General features: G+C 39.3%; 1 protein-coding gene across 3 annotated transcripts in view; it reads right to left on the minus strand.

Annotated features, from left to right (window-relative positions):
• Positions 1 to 13,186, minus strand: part of arap1 (ArfGAP with RhoGAP domain, ankyrin repeat and PH domain 1) — a 65,590-nt gene extending 52,404 nt beyond the window's left edge. For 2 of the 3 annotated variants that reach the window (XM_026191464.1, XM_026191466.1), the window contains exon 1: positions 13,041 to 13,186. The gene's annotated coding sequence lies outside the window, so the exon portion shown is untranslated. Of the gene's footprint in view, positions 1 to 1,962; positions 2,083 to 13,040 lie in introns of all 3 variants that reach the window. The other variant, XM_026191465.1, reaches the window with a different exon arrangement.
• Positions 13,187 to 15,065: the final 1,879 nt, after the last annotated feature.

The raw sequence follows: 15,065 nt of genomic DNA on the forward strand, positions 1-15,065 counted from the left end.
TTCTAAAGATAAATCGTGATCAGTAATGAATAGTGCAATCATAGCCATAATTCAAGAAGTTGCTATTTTTATTAAGTGTCTAAACAACTGCAGAAAAGTTATATGCAACATGTGGTGGATGTTTCTTTCCCAGGTAGAAGAGGAAGTTGAGTCGCCACAACAGTAAAATTCAACAGTAGTTCAGTCATTCTTATAAGTGGTGTCACATTAGTCCAATGACATGTGTGTGTATAAAAAGGTTGAACACAAAGTAGAAGAAACTGCCCCTTAAGTCTGCATTTCTCTGCCTAAACATGTTTTCTTTAAGTTTCTAAACTAGTCAGTTTTGTTGCACTATCGCAACAGACTACTAAGGGAGGAAGTGTAAGTGGCACAATGAGTATTAGCACAGAAAGCATGTCTCTAAATTCTCCGTAAGCCTTTCAGTCATGTTCAGCTTCCTGCAAACCACTAAAATTCCTCATAGCACTGTCATCAAGGTATTACCGTAAGTTTTATTTTTTCATCACCGGTGATGACCCAAGGCCTAAACACTAACCCTAATGTTTTGGAGTAAAGTAAAACTGACTTATTTGGAATAAATTAACTAGTTTTGAGGATGATTTTTATGATAATATAGATATGGCACTTTGTGTCTGTATTCAAAATGTTCAAGAACAGCTTCTACGCAAATCTGGGAAAATGTTAGGCTTTGATTAACAGTAGATGTCATCTACCAGCACTCACACGGCACAAAAACGTAACAACCACAATCAATAGCTCAATAAAGACTATACCGATGCACAACTTCAGTGAGCGTAAAAATATTTCCAATAGTTCTTCTTGACTGTTCTATAACGTGGGAAGGTACAAGCTTTTCTAAATCGATAGTCAAAAACCTTCTGCAGTCACTCTGCCTTTTATCTTCCTGCCTCTTACTTGTGACCACAGGGGAAGCTGTCGGTTTCCCATTAAGAGCCGCAAACACAGTCTTTCCTCCGCACACCCTCGCACACAAAACTATATTTCACTTGATACAATCACAAGAAAAAAATAAAATATGCGTGGATGAGTTTAACCTCTTTTCTGTTCAGCTCACTAAAAAACAAAAACATGCCTGACTGAAAATATACTATTCAAAAAGAAAAAAGTTTATACTTTATTCTCCAAATCTCACATAACAAGAAAATATGTTTAATAAGACTAAAAACATTTGACTTGCACAAATTATATGATATTTACGGTAAGAACTTTTCCTCGTCACAAGTTTGCATGCAAGTATCACACGGCGGATATCAGAAAATAAATAGAGTAGGACTACACCAAACTAGAATTTCAATTACTTCCATGACCACAAGGGCTGTTGTGGGTATATTGGTGGGCAGTCAAACTATGGACAGGTTGTGAAACGTCCGGTCGCAAAACTTAACAGGTGTGTCTTTGAGTTTAAACTAAAGGGAGGGTTCGCTCATTAACTTGGTCTGATCCATCAATAATTAGTGAAGGCCATCAGAAGATGTAACATCATGTCAAGATGGTTATGAGTTTTCCTTTGATAGAAACTGTTTAGTTTTTTGTTTTTTTACTGACAAGTTTAAAATTTAAAGATACACACCTAAGCATGATTAACAAACACTTCAGCTCACTGACTAGCAACAGAACATGCAAAAGAGAAAATATTTAAAGCATTATATAAACCTGAGTCGGTTTGGTGATTAGACATGAGAGTTGTTAAGGTTGAGTGAAGTCATAGTCACCAGCCCAGTGTGATAAAAGACAGTGTACCGGCTGCCAATGTGATGCATTTCATTTCCTGTCCAAAGTTTCCTCTAACAACTCAGAGCACAGCGTACAGACTGTGTGAATCTTGCTCTCTTCTCTCCAATCAAAATGCTTCCCATTTTTGAATTGAGGAACTCAAAAAACAGCCCAATGAAAAACAGTCTGATTGGTCTTCAGCCCCTTCACAGAGGCGTTACTCACCAAACTGAGCGAAGTGTCTAACAAGTGAGCAGCAAGTGTTAGCATCTTTCACCATCTTAAATCAGCACTTTGTTGCAGAGAAGCCCATGATTGGCTGCATCTGGGCATCTGTGTGAGTGTCTGCAGGGAAAACCACAATAAGTGGTAAACATGAACACTGCAGTTAAGCTTAACGTTATCATTCACAGTTGTGCCTGTTTAACTCAATAAACATCTGTAGCCCCTCAATAGTGGCTCCGTTGCACTAATCAAGACATGAAAAAGGTAAAAGCAGATGTAAAGTAGAGAAGTGAAACAATACTGCTGAAATATGTAATCTTGAGTATTGTGCCCATGCATCACATCATGAAACGCTTAGCTTCTGTCAGCTGATATCAGTTTGTGCATCTCAACCTAAAAAGCATTACTTTGTCAGCTGTTCTAAGTCTGTCTGCATCTTGAAGGCAATTTTAATTAGGTTGCTATTCAACCGACACTCACCTGCCACTTTATTGGGTACAACTGTTCAAACGCTCATTAATGCAAATAAGCCAATCACATGGCAGCAACTCAGTGCATTTAGGCATGGAGGTAGCTTGCTCCTTAGTACTGACTGAGCATTATTTTAACACCACAGCCTATCTGAGTATTGTTGCTGGCCATGTCCATCCCTTTATGACTGCAGTGTACCCATCTTCCGGTGGCTGCTTACAGCAAGATAACACAACATTTGCATCATCTCAAACTGGTTTCTTAAACATGACGATGAGCTCACTGTACTCAAAAATGGCATCCACAGTCACTGGCTCTCACTCCAATAGAGCACGTTTGGGATGTGGTGGAACAGAAGAATCTCAAAATGAATTTGCAGCCAGCAAATCAGCAACAACTGTTTGATCCTATCATGTAAATATGGACCAAAACCTCAAAATTTAAGCCATTAAGACTTAAAGCTGTTCTAAGCAAAATACTTATGAACTTTGATAAATGCTTCCTGTGTTTGCAGTTCACTAGTCTAAACATACCTGAACCTATTGCTGTACTATAATCAGAAAGATGAACCTGACTGTGATCTTTAATTTGACACCAAAACAGAATATTCACAAAACTGCTAATGTGTTATTTTAACTGCTGAAAAGACTGACAAAGAGTGTGCGTGAACACAGAAAATATCAGGTTCCTCCTTAATTCTGCAAATTCAGGTTGATTATCACCCCCGACTTCCTTTTTCCTATTCTCTATGCCTCTCCTTTTTATTTATCTCTTTTTTTTTCCTTCAGTTTCCAGTCAGCAATTTGAATTCAATTCATCTGCCTCTCCGTTCATCTCCCCCTCCCTCCCACTCAGAGAGCTGCCAATAACAGGGTCTCTGTGCTCTCCACAATGGGGCATTTTGTTGCCTAGGCGAGTACACGCACATACTGACAAGCAGGAAGGAAAAACATGGTCAAGGCCCACTGTTGGAGCCTGTTCACACACTCTAAAACAAGTGCTCACCTAATGATATTGTGCGTAGGTGCGTCTCTGTGTGAGGGGCGCCTCAATTTCACCATTAATCCAACACACAGAGACACCCAGGGTGCTCCACTGTCCGCACTCATCACAGTGCTGGTTGGCATCAAATTTAACCTCATCCACTGTCTGAATCTGCAGTTTTTAAGTATATAATACTGATTTATGAGACAAAGCGATGTCTACTGAACTTTATCGCTTATTAAAAGACTTTAAAGGCCTCTTAGCAACAATGTTGGTGACACATAAAACACATTACCACCCCTCTGTTGTACTTGTAAACACACCACATAAATAGTGTGGCAGGGCTGCGTACAGTATGCCACACAGTTTAAAAAAGAAAATGCAAAGACTACCATTGTATGGCCAGTTGTCACACTATGAGTCATGTGGTTTTTAAAAAGCCACAACAACTGCTGTGTTGTTTTTTACTCTTAACACTTCACTGGTCCTAAACTAAGAAACAAGCTTTTTATATTGCACGTCTTGTGCTAGTTTTTAAAAAGTGAGGAGAGTCTTTGTTCTAATTCGAAGACTAAATATTTCACTTACATGCTCATACTGCTGAATGTGTAACAACACAGTCTAGAAAAGCATAAACCTTGCTGTATCCACCACTACATTCCCCAGCATGGACTAGAATCACATTCACTGAGCCTAGCGTATAATCTGCAAGTCATTTAAATAAGAGAAAATAAAGTTAGACTAGACTCCTAGTCTAAAAGACAGAAATCCCCAAAATACTACATGTGATCCTAGGAGCTTAATTAATCCTCATTACTCAGATCGTGTTTTAAATGTTGCTGACGTCTGTTGGACTGCAGCCGCAGACAGTGACTGGGGGTGTCGTAATATCTCTGAACCATTAACCGTTTAGTGCATTACTAAAATAAGAATAAGATGTTTAACCCACCAGTATTTTGTGAGCTGACTAGCATGGGGAAGCAACTGTTTGACGTTTAGTTGACTAGTCGTCCACATTTCTAGCCTCGGCCGTTCCGGTTTTATGTGAGCGTTTTTGAAGGTGCATACTAAAACACCCGAAGCACATTCATGTATCCCTCTGTATTTTTCATTTCATTGCAAATGTATTCAAAATAAATATAGTGTAAACTTGTCTTCTCAATGCTTGCTTCATCACAGCTCAGCTTTTGGAACAATGACTTTACAGATTGCTTCAACATTTTACATGAGTGATCTTTGCTGGCGTGATCATGAAACCAAGAGCAACTAATAAATCACAAAGCAAGCTAATCAAGCTTCGATTAGCCATTAGTACTGGCCAGGCTTGCTGAATGTATTTAACTTTATTCATAAACAATAGGGCAGATTACTTACAATCGTCTTCTCCTTCATTTTGATGTAGAACAACAGAAGGAGCTCTCTTGGAGTATTTTCATAATCAATTTTGATCAGCGAGTGGCAGTACTAAAGCATTTCAAAGAGCAACATTTGACTGGCTGATAACTGCACTTGCAAAGTTGTACAGTTCCACAGTGCAACACGCGACCTCACCCCGTTAGAAAAGAACGAGAAGTGAGTTTTACACTGAAATGTGTACGTGTTAAATCTGCATTTAAGTGATGGTGAATTCAATCACCTGTTTACAATTGCAATTCAAATGAACTGCCACACATATTTTTGTCATTTGCTGCTGCGAGTGTAATCTATAGGCTTGGGTAAACCACAGAAACACACAGCTTTTTCACAGCTTTACTCCAGCCCTACTGCCTACACAGAAGACATCATTTGAGAAGTATAATCCAGCATGCCTTTGCAGGGCTAGCAAAATCGCTAGCCCGACGTCCCGGGGCTAGCGATTTTTCCGGTCGGGCTATAAAAATTCATCTCAGCCCTGCCCGTCGGGCTATCATAGAAAGAAAAAGTATGTCAATGCTTTTGCATTCTTTGGCAAACATAGCTAGGCAATTATGTCATTGGCATCGATGAGCCACTGTCAACATGTGACATATTGAAATCGCGTTTGAATTTGTGCTTGTTTTTTACTTCACTTTCACTTTGCGATCACGCAAACTGTGAATAGAGAGCGGCAGCTACTGATTGGTGAGCGACAGATTAATTGCGCACCAATTCCTCTGACATCGTCTTATCACTCAGTAGCTTATCTTACTATTCAAACGTGTCAAGTGAAGCAAGCTTAAACATGTGATAGAGGTTGATTGCACAGAGAATCACTGATCACCAAGCAGGACAGACGAGATCTGCAAAGGGTGGTGCGCTCGGCAGAACGCATCATTCAATCAGAGCTCCCTGACCTGCTGTCCATCTACACCAAGCGGTGCAAGTCCAAAGCTAGGAAGATTATGATGGACCTCTCCCATCCCAACAATGGACTCTTCTCACTGTTGAGGTCTGGGAAGTGCTTCCGCTCCCTTAAGGCCAAAACAGAGAGAATGAGGAGGAGCTTCTTCCCCCAGGCTATTCGGGCCCTGAACCAGGTGTAGGACTGGACTCTCCCACACACGTCACTATAAGACTGGACTCTCACACACGTCACCACACGCACCACCACACATTTCCTATAATCCTATAATTCCTATAATTTATAATCCTTATCTTTATAATCTCTTCTGCTATTTGCACATTCTTTACTGTAAATTCCTAAGTTAATTTGTAAATTTTTGTAGTAAATTGTAAATATTGTAAAACTTTTCTTCTGTCATTTAATGGTCGGGCATTGTACAGCTACAAGCATTTCACCCCCATGTCATACTGTGTATGGTTGTGTGTGTGTGACAAATAAAATTTGAATTTGAATTTGAATTTGATCATTATGCAAGTGTGTGTGTAAAAGCAGATGGATTTACGCAGGTATTTTAGTTCTGCTCAGCTAAATAAGACAGGTCAGGGTGAAGAAGGGACAGCCAAAGAAAAGCTGATCACAAAACGTTAAAGTTATGACAAATCAGACTATGAGGCAAAAACAAAAGCGCAGCTTTTTTGGTTTCATGGAATATGAATATGACGAGCTAAATAACATGATGTTCTGCCGGGTGTGTCTTGAGTTTCCCTCGATTTCTGAGTCGACAAGCACCTTTGTTACTGGGACCAGTAATTTTAAGAAAGACCCCATTAGAACCCATGAGAAATGCATTATTGCTCAGTCTGCAGTATCTTTCCCAGAACAAACGCCAATTGCAAAAAACATACCAAAAATAAACCAAGCACAACAAGAAGTCCAGAAGAAACGCAGAAGAAAAGCTGTTTAGAACAGCGTGCTATGTTGCAAAGAGTGAACTACCTTTGGCAAAATATAGCAGTCTTTGCAAACAAAGCAAATGGCCTAGATCTTGGTTCCACTTTCCTCTTACCCTTGACTTCAGTGGAAATTTCAGATTCAGGATCTGACACAGACTGATTCATGTTCTACACAGTTCTTACAAATTCATAGAAACTTCTGTTCAATTAGAACAAAATATTTGAGTTAATGATTGTAATTTTTATACAGTTGTTGTAATTTGTGTTTTAACTCTTTTTTTTTTAAGTCAATCAAAAAAATTGTCCTTTTTTTCAGGCTACTTAAATTTATTTTGGGCTACCAAAAACTGAAGAGTGTCTGGGCTACCAGGGACTTTTGCGAGCCCTGCTTTGAGTCCTACTTGCAAGTTTCGGAGCAGCAGCTTGAGATTTGACCGGAAAGAAACGTTGTGATGACGTTACACCTCTACTGGCCTTCTTGCAATGGCTTTCAGTCAATTTCAGGGTGCAGTTTAAAATTGTATTGCTTGTTTTTTAGCATCTCAGTGGTTTGGCACCCACTTACTTTACAGAACTTTTGAAACCCTACAATTCTACCAGCCACTGGCGTCTATGAACCAGCTCTTCTTGGACAAGATCCAGGCTTAAAAGCAGAGGCGATGGGAACAATCCCTGAAAAGGATCTAATTTTTGGAACAACTTACCTCTTTACATAAGAGCTGCCCACTCTCTTGCTTTCAGGTCTAGTTGAGCAGAGTATCCTAGCTTTTATTATGCAAACGCAGTCTTACTTGCTTCTTTTGAGTTTTAGTGTACATTTATTGCTGATTCAGTGTTGTTACATTTATGTGTATATTTTGTATAACTTGTATGGCACTTTGAGGCTGTTTAAAATGTACTATAGAAATAAACTTGGACTTGACACAAACTTTTTGAACAAACTAAATATTTTAAATAGTGATACTGATAAATATCAGTATATTTCACAGATATTCAAAATGACTGTTGGTCAAAATCTGGACCATGAACTAAGCAAACAATGATGTAATCAGCAATACCATCACATCAACACACGGACCCCTGCAATATGGTCATGTTGTAAATTTTAAACTATTTAAGTGGACATATGCAATCACAACAGATTAAATCCCCATAACGTGGAAGCAAACATATACGTAAATGTATATCTGACATACAGGCAATGGTTGTGTTATGAATAATGTTAAGCAGTTTTTTAAGGTGCAAAGGATACCAGATTATGATGACCTGATATGTGGCATACTATGAAGTAATGTTATTTCAACCCACTGGTGGTGTTTACAAATTAGGGATGTATTACAATCTAGATGATCACTCTTAAACCACTACACTTTGGTTTGGTGTTACACAAGTCACAATTTCTTTTATGCCATTTTTCTCAGGGGTCAAAAGGAAATGTTTTCTAATAATGCTGAAGACTATTAACAGAGTTGGTATTTGTATAATTCCTGAACTTACCAAAATTTTAATTTAAAAAAAATCCAGAATTTACCAAAAGTCAGTCTCCTGTGTAACTGTTCGTGTTATCCTGAAGGGGTGGGCAGAGTAGCATAGGAGGAACAGAGAGAAGAGTCGACGGGGTCAAGCTGACACTTCCTAAGCCTGCCAACAACAAAAGCCTTCCAACAAGTGGGAATTCTTCTAAACCCAAAGATACAGGCCAACCCCAAACATCTGGTAGCAGGACAGCTGGTCCTGGCATGAGCATTAACAACTCTGCTGAATTACAGCCAAACAGCCCAACCAAAGCATACCTTAACAGCATTTAACTGTCACTTTATTTCAAAGGCACTTATGGGGATTACATGGTGGTGAGGAGCTATCCCTCCAAATGGATAACATCAGTTGATACAATTAGTAGCAATGCATCAATCCATTTTTTCCTACTTTTGTTAAGTTAGCAGTGCCCTGTCTTAGGGTACCTGCAGATGTTGAGCACAGATCTGATGCCAGCATTTAATGAATGAGCTACATTCGTCACCGAAGCATACAGGTCAACATCAAATATTTTCTGTTTATCATATTTTTTTGCTCTAGTCTCATTTCAGCTTAAAATCACTACTAAAGTTGTCCCAGTTTCTCCTTTTTCTGCTTTCAGTCTTACTGATAATACAACTACACACACATACACATTTGTATCGCATGTGGACTGAAACTGACAAGAAAGAGGTGAAGTGAAATTCTATCAATCGAGTTGATCAACAGACACTATGCTACAGTGAGTGCAATGAAAACTCCCAATAAGTGATACAACTGTTAGAACCTACGAGACAGAGCCACAGAGCGAAAGGAGCTGTCAAAAAAGAAAACAAAGTCATCTGAACGCTTCAGTTGAGCCAGTTGACCACAGTAAAGCCACAAACTACAGTAGGGCAAAGATTAAAATAAAGCTGCTGGTACTGTTACTCTGAAATACCACCTGTTAGTTTTCTCAATGCAAGATCAGATTACCTATTAATAACTACTGATGACTTTTGGCTTAGCCAGCAGAGCTTAGCCAGCAGAGGACTGAATTAAATAGATGGTTCAATAGATAAGCTGTTGTCACCATCACACTAGTCAAGATCAGATCGATATACAATCCAAATATCATATTCCTTTGTCTACAAAACCAGTACAATCAGTACAACTTCAAAACTTCTATTCCTTTCTACTCATACTGTGTATGGAAAAAGGCCATAACGCAAAGTATCATTACTGTTATCCACAGTATCCATGTACATCAGTACAGAAATGTCCATGATGTGTTTGAGAAATATAGAACGTGTCCAATTTGGTGTACTAAAAACAAAAACTAATGAGAAACATATTATACAAGAGTAACTACAACATCATCCATTAGATGCTGGTCAATGTCCTTTGGGACTCATAGTTTCCTTCTCTCTTCCTCTTCCCTTGTTTCCTAGATTAAGACTGAAAAGCAAGTCTGTGGAGAACAGGCCAAGATTACTTTTTTTTTTAAAGTCCCTACAATCTACAGTGAGATCTAACTCAAAAACATAATACAATACAATACATGCAGTTAACATGGAGCAAATCTGCATTCGCCTTAATGGACTTAATGACTAAGTCCATAATGAATTTCTCACTGTAACACTGTCTGATCTTTCAGATCAGGTGGTAAAGAATGAAGCTGCTTGCTCTACGGCTGCTGCTCAATATACCAGCTTTTAACGATTTGCACTGCCTTAACTCTTCATTTAATCTCCAGAGTTTTAGACGGATGTCGTCCTTATAGGAGCTGCTGAAAAACACAGCATATACAAGAGACATGAGTCAGATACCCATCACCAGACACACTGCTGCTTTCAGCCCACTTTCAATTAGGACTGAATAGTGACTCAGTGCAGCCAGCACAGCAATGCATCTTAACAATGTCCTCTAGTGAATAACCTTATGTGTGCACGCACACATGCACACACACACACTTACCCCTTACTCCCAGGGCTGCAACATTTCAGAAGGTTTCCCACGGCAACCCAACCTAACCAAACTATTATATTTAGCCTAAGAATTGCACCAAAGTTATCTGAAGTAAAGCACAATCCAAATTAAATCATCAGTGTGTGTAAGACACAGGCCGCCACTATGTAAAAATCACACGCACTGTTTGACAACAGGAAAAGATAAAAACTGCGCAATGTGTAGACTCGACCCAGGCACGTTTAGCCAAATGATTAAGGCCTGTCGAAAATGGTAAATAGTAAATGGACTGGTTCTTATATAGCAATTTTCTGCTCAAGCACTTTATACAACATGGCTCATTCACCCAATTACACCTATTCACACAAGCATGTTTTTCTATATCTAAGTGCTTCCTATCTAACATTCACACACATTCATACTCTGATGAATCAGAATCAATCATCAGAATCAGAACATATTATTAATGTATTTATGGTAAATGGCCTGTATTTATATAGCGCTTTACTAGTCCCTAAGGACCCCAAAGCGCTTTACATATCCAGTCATCCACCCATTCACACACAATGTATTTAGTCCCAGAGGAAATTTTTCAGATAATTTCCTCTGGGACTAAATAAATCGGAGAGCTACCTGATAATAGAGGACCTGCTCTACCTCACGAGGTGCAACTAAACAACTAAACTAAACCCTCAGGGGTCATCACAGCAGAGGGATCCACATATTTGTATTGGCGAAGTTGAAGCTCCCCTCTCAGGGATTTGTGCCTCCTCCCAGTCAAGGACTGGGGATCTTTTGCTCGTCAGGTAGTCACTACACTACACTCAGGCAGTTCACTGTTAAGTTTATAAAGATCTCAGATAAAAAGTAAGAAGTGAAACAAAAGTTAAGCTGATGGGATTTTTTTTTTTTTAGTTAACATGAACAAGAGTCTCCTGATGCTATTAGGCTAACCTTCATTTAAATCAAATCAAACCTGAAGCTGTAATTTTTAAGCAGCCTTCTGATAAAAACAAAACAAAACACAACAAGTCAGTAAATGTGAATTCTCCTGCCTACTGCATTTATTCAAGCAGCTCCTTTGACTAAAGCAGACTCCCAGCACTGTTTGGACTGCCAGCCAAAATTTGGCTGAAATTAGAGGGATTCATTTAAGGCTGCAGATTTCTAATTTCAGTCCGGTGTAGACAGCTGTTTGTTGTACACTTTCAAAACCTTAAAATATGAAACGCTCAGTTGTCTGCTAAGGTCAGTGTCCTCTCACCTCGTTTCAGGGTTATTCAGAAGCAAACAATCATGTGTGCGAGTGAGACAGAGAGGAGAAAAAAAAAGGCACAAAAGCTGATGACACAAGTGGATAAAGAAAGACGATGATAGATATTAACCGACACTGCATCTCAAACATGACATAAGTGCCAATAACGGTTTCCTCTAAAGAAATCTTGCCAAGTTAAAACTTCTGACTATGATTTGCAAGCCGTGGCTTATTCCAGACTTCCCGTTGTGTGATAGAAGGCACATTTTATAGAGACAGACAGATGTGTATTTGCGTCTTGATATGCATCTTTTAATATTACAGTATGTGATGCTCAGCATGCACAGGAAAGCCCAAGCAGACAGCCACATACTTAGTCATTTCCCATTTCACTGCAGGACCAATAAGTAGGGCCATGATACTGTCTGATAGCGATTTTTGCCAGTCTGCAAAAAATGACATTTAATGGGTGGATTTTTTTTGGCTTGCCCTTCAGAGCGATAAATCGGTATCCGCTTTCCATGGTAAGACGAAGTGCCTTGCTCAATCTTTGATATGGCAGTGATAAAAATGACTGACTTTTATTTACTTTACAGTTTTGCAACTAGGAGGCTTCTGCAGCACAATCATATCTAGTGAACCACAACGAAGAGGAACATCGTTTTTCATGGTTGAAGAACTTCTTCCTCAGCAAGAAAAAAGCAAAACAAAAAGAAGAAAGAAAAAAAACTACTTAAAAATTTGTATTCACCAACTTTAAGGGTCTACTGATCAAATCAGTCATGCAAAAATGCAATCTATTTTAAAGCCCTGAACCCACAGCCAAATGTTATTAACCTTTCAATGTAAATCACACGGAGCACATTTGTATCAAAAGGGAAATTATTTCAAAGGAACAGGAAAAGCATACGTCTGTAGTTCTTAATAACTTATCTGCCAACACGTTTACAGTTTCACTATTGATCAAACCTTATGAACTTCTGTTCATAAGGTGACTCTTGTCCGTTTGTGAGAGAGAAAAAAAAAGCAGAAATAAGCTGTTTAAGAAATCTTCCGCAACTACTGTGCAACTACGGGATCTGCTGTACTAAAGCCTGCATGATCACCTGTCACAAAAATCCACCTGCTCCATTACGTACACAGCTCTGAGAATTTCTATAGATGCTTCCTTCGTCTCAAGCTGGGAACCAGTTACTCCATCTATAAACAACTGATTTCATCTTAAAACCATCCGTGTAATGGAGCCCAGATTAGAAATAATGAATTCCACTGGGGATAAACAGTCCCGTCGTAGGCAAGTTCGCTTTTACCAGAGAAAAAAATAGAGCAGTCTGGGAAAACCGCTAAAGAGTTCACATTAAGCCAAACTCTTCTTCATTAATTAGTCTACTTCTAAAGACAGAAGTGGACACAGTCGCTGAAGCACATTGGAAAAAAGAATAGGTTCATGCGTCGCTGAGTAATAAATTCAGAGCTAACAGTCTGCGCCTAAAAATAACCTCAGCAACCTTTTTTTTTTTAGTGTGGACCCCCTCACAGTGAGTGCGTTTAAAAGCGCTGAGTTCACGTTTCTCCTCTAAGCAGTGGCTCGAGGAAAGTTTCACTTGTGCTGGAGGAAAAAATAGTTTTTAAATTCCTGTTATCCACTTACCCTTTCAAGTCGTCAGTGTCCGTGTCACTGAGACACGCCAGGAGTGGGTTTGCCTTCGAGGTGGGATTAGAAGACACAACTGCGACGCCGAACAGCGAATAACACTTTATTTTTTTCTCACTGTTGAAGAGCAACAGCGGCTACGCGCATGCATCCGCACTTACGTGCAAGTGAAGGAAGTGCTTTCCTTTCAAAATAAACAGACCCGCGGCGAGTTTAGCCGACTGTTTGTTTTACTTTGAAGGCTACACCTTTGTCCTTTCTGCCTTAACGCGGATAATTTTACTGTCGAAGAATTTCCGTAAGACCGTCATGTGACCATCGAGAAAGACTGGACAACCCAGTTAGTTTTCATCCACGTTCCCCATACACCGCTTACTTTTTACACACAATACCAAAAAAGACTGAGCAGTGGTATTTTTTTAACTTCTGCTATTGCAAATACTCTACTTAAAGTCGGCGTGTTTTGGAGAACTAAAACCATCCCCATAACCCTCAATGGGACTGCTAATAAAATTTTACACTGTATTTTTATTATACTTTTTTTCTGGGTTGGGGGACATCAATAAACAAACAAAACAAATACCAAATAAACAAATGACAAGTATTATAACCAGTAATATTTAAGTAATATTTATTTGTACAGGTTTCTGTCCAGTGTACGGCTCCACTAGGTTGTGTTTCTGGGTTTAATATTATAAAAATAAATTCAAATTTCAAATTCAAATTTTATTTGTCACGTACACAGTCATACACAGTACGATATGTAGTGAAATGCTTGGACAACTGCTCGTGACCTAAAGAAAACAAAAAAGGAAAAGGCTATGAATAAGATAGGAAATAAATATGAAAAATTAAAAAGGGTAAATTTAACTAAGAAGGAATAAAATATAAATAGGTTACTGCGTTTATAAACAGAAATATATTTGAACAGATTTGATTAAAAAAAAATTTAACTACAATTGTAGAACTCAGACAAACCAGCAGGGGGCAACCAATCAACATAAGATATTGAACTTAAACATTTATTTTCTTATAAATAGAAAAGAGGAAACCATGTTTAAAGCAGGAAGAGAATCTAACTCAGGCTTAAATTATTAAAGATGATCCCAGTGGTTCCATTTTTAGCAAGATTCACGAGATAAGGGTGGGGGGCATTACATTCTCATCATAAATCATGATGCCCCAGTTGGCTCCATGAGCAAAACACATCACGCTGGGAGGTTACGTGAACAAAAAAAGGTCACATGTTAAGCTCTGTCAAACCTTTAATACTACTGTTATCTAGGTGTGTGTGCATCTCTCTGTGCCTGTGTGTCACTTGTTGTTTAAGTGTGCTGGGAGAGTCATAGGAGAGGCCCCATCACTCAGGGGGTGGATGAGCAAAAAGGGTAATACATCTTAGTCTTCAGGAGCCAGACTGAGCCAACAAGTCACTGACGTGGGAGCCTGTTACTCATTCCAATTAGGATCTACGGTAAGGATACAGCGGGGGGGACTTAACTGGAAAGGTTAGCCAGAGGATAGGACATGGAAAGAAACAGGGACAAACAGGGGAGAAAAAGATAGTAAGTGTTGTTAAGAGAAGAAAACAGCAAAAACAAGTGATAAATGAGTGAGCTGGGAGCAGACCAGGATAGGATGGGAACAAATGAAGGAGAACAAATGGGTGAGATTAAGGAGAAGGAGAAAATAAGAAGAGTGGAGGTAAGAGCAGCAAAGGAAGAAGAGCAGAGATGGAAAGGAAGAAGAGAAGAGGGGAAGGAGGATGGGGAAAAGAATGACGCACAGAGGAGGCTCAAAGAAAACAAAGAAGTCTGGATGAGGAGAAGATCAAAGGATAGATGACAGGGAGGAAAGAGGGGGGTAAGGGAAGAGGAGAAACAGGGCAGAGAAGAGCAGAAATTGAGGAAGAGAGAAGGGGAGAATAGAAGAGACAGCGAGCGATGGCGAGGAGTTGAAGAGGGGGTGGGGAGGTGATGAGTCATCACCAGGCTATCAGCCCCGGTGGGCCGGGTTGCTGTG

Source organism: Astatotilapia calliptera, chromosome 14 (genome assembly GCF_900246225.1).
Source record: "Astatotilapia calliptera chromosome 14, fAstCal1.2, whole genome shotgun sequence".
NCBI classification, from domain to species: domain Eukaryota; kingdom Metazoa; phylum Chordata; class Actinopteri; order Cichliformes; family Cichlidae; genus Astatotilapia; species Astatotilapia calliptera.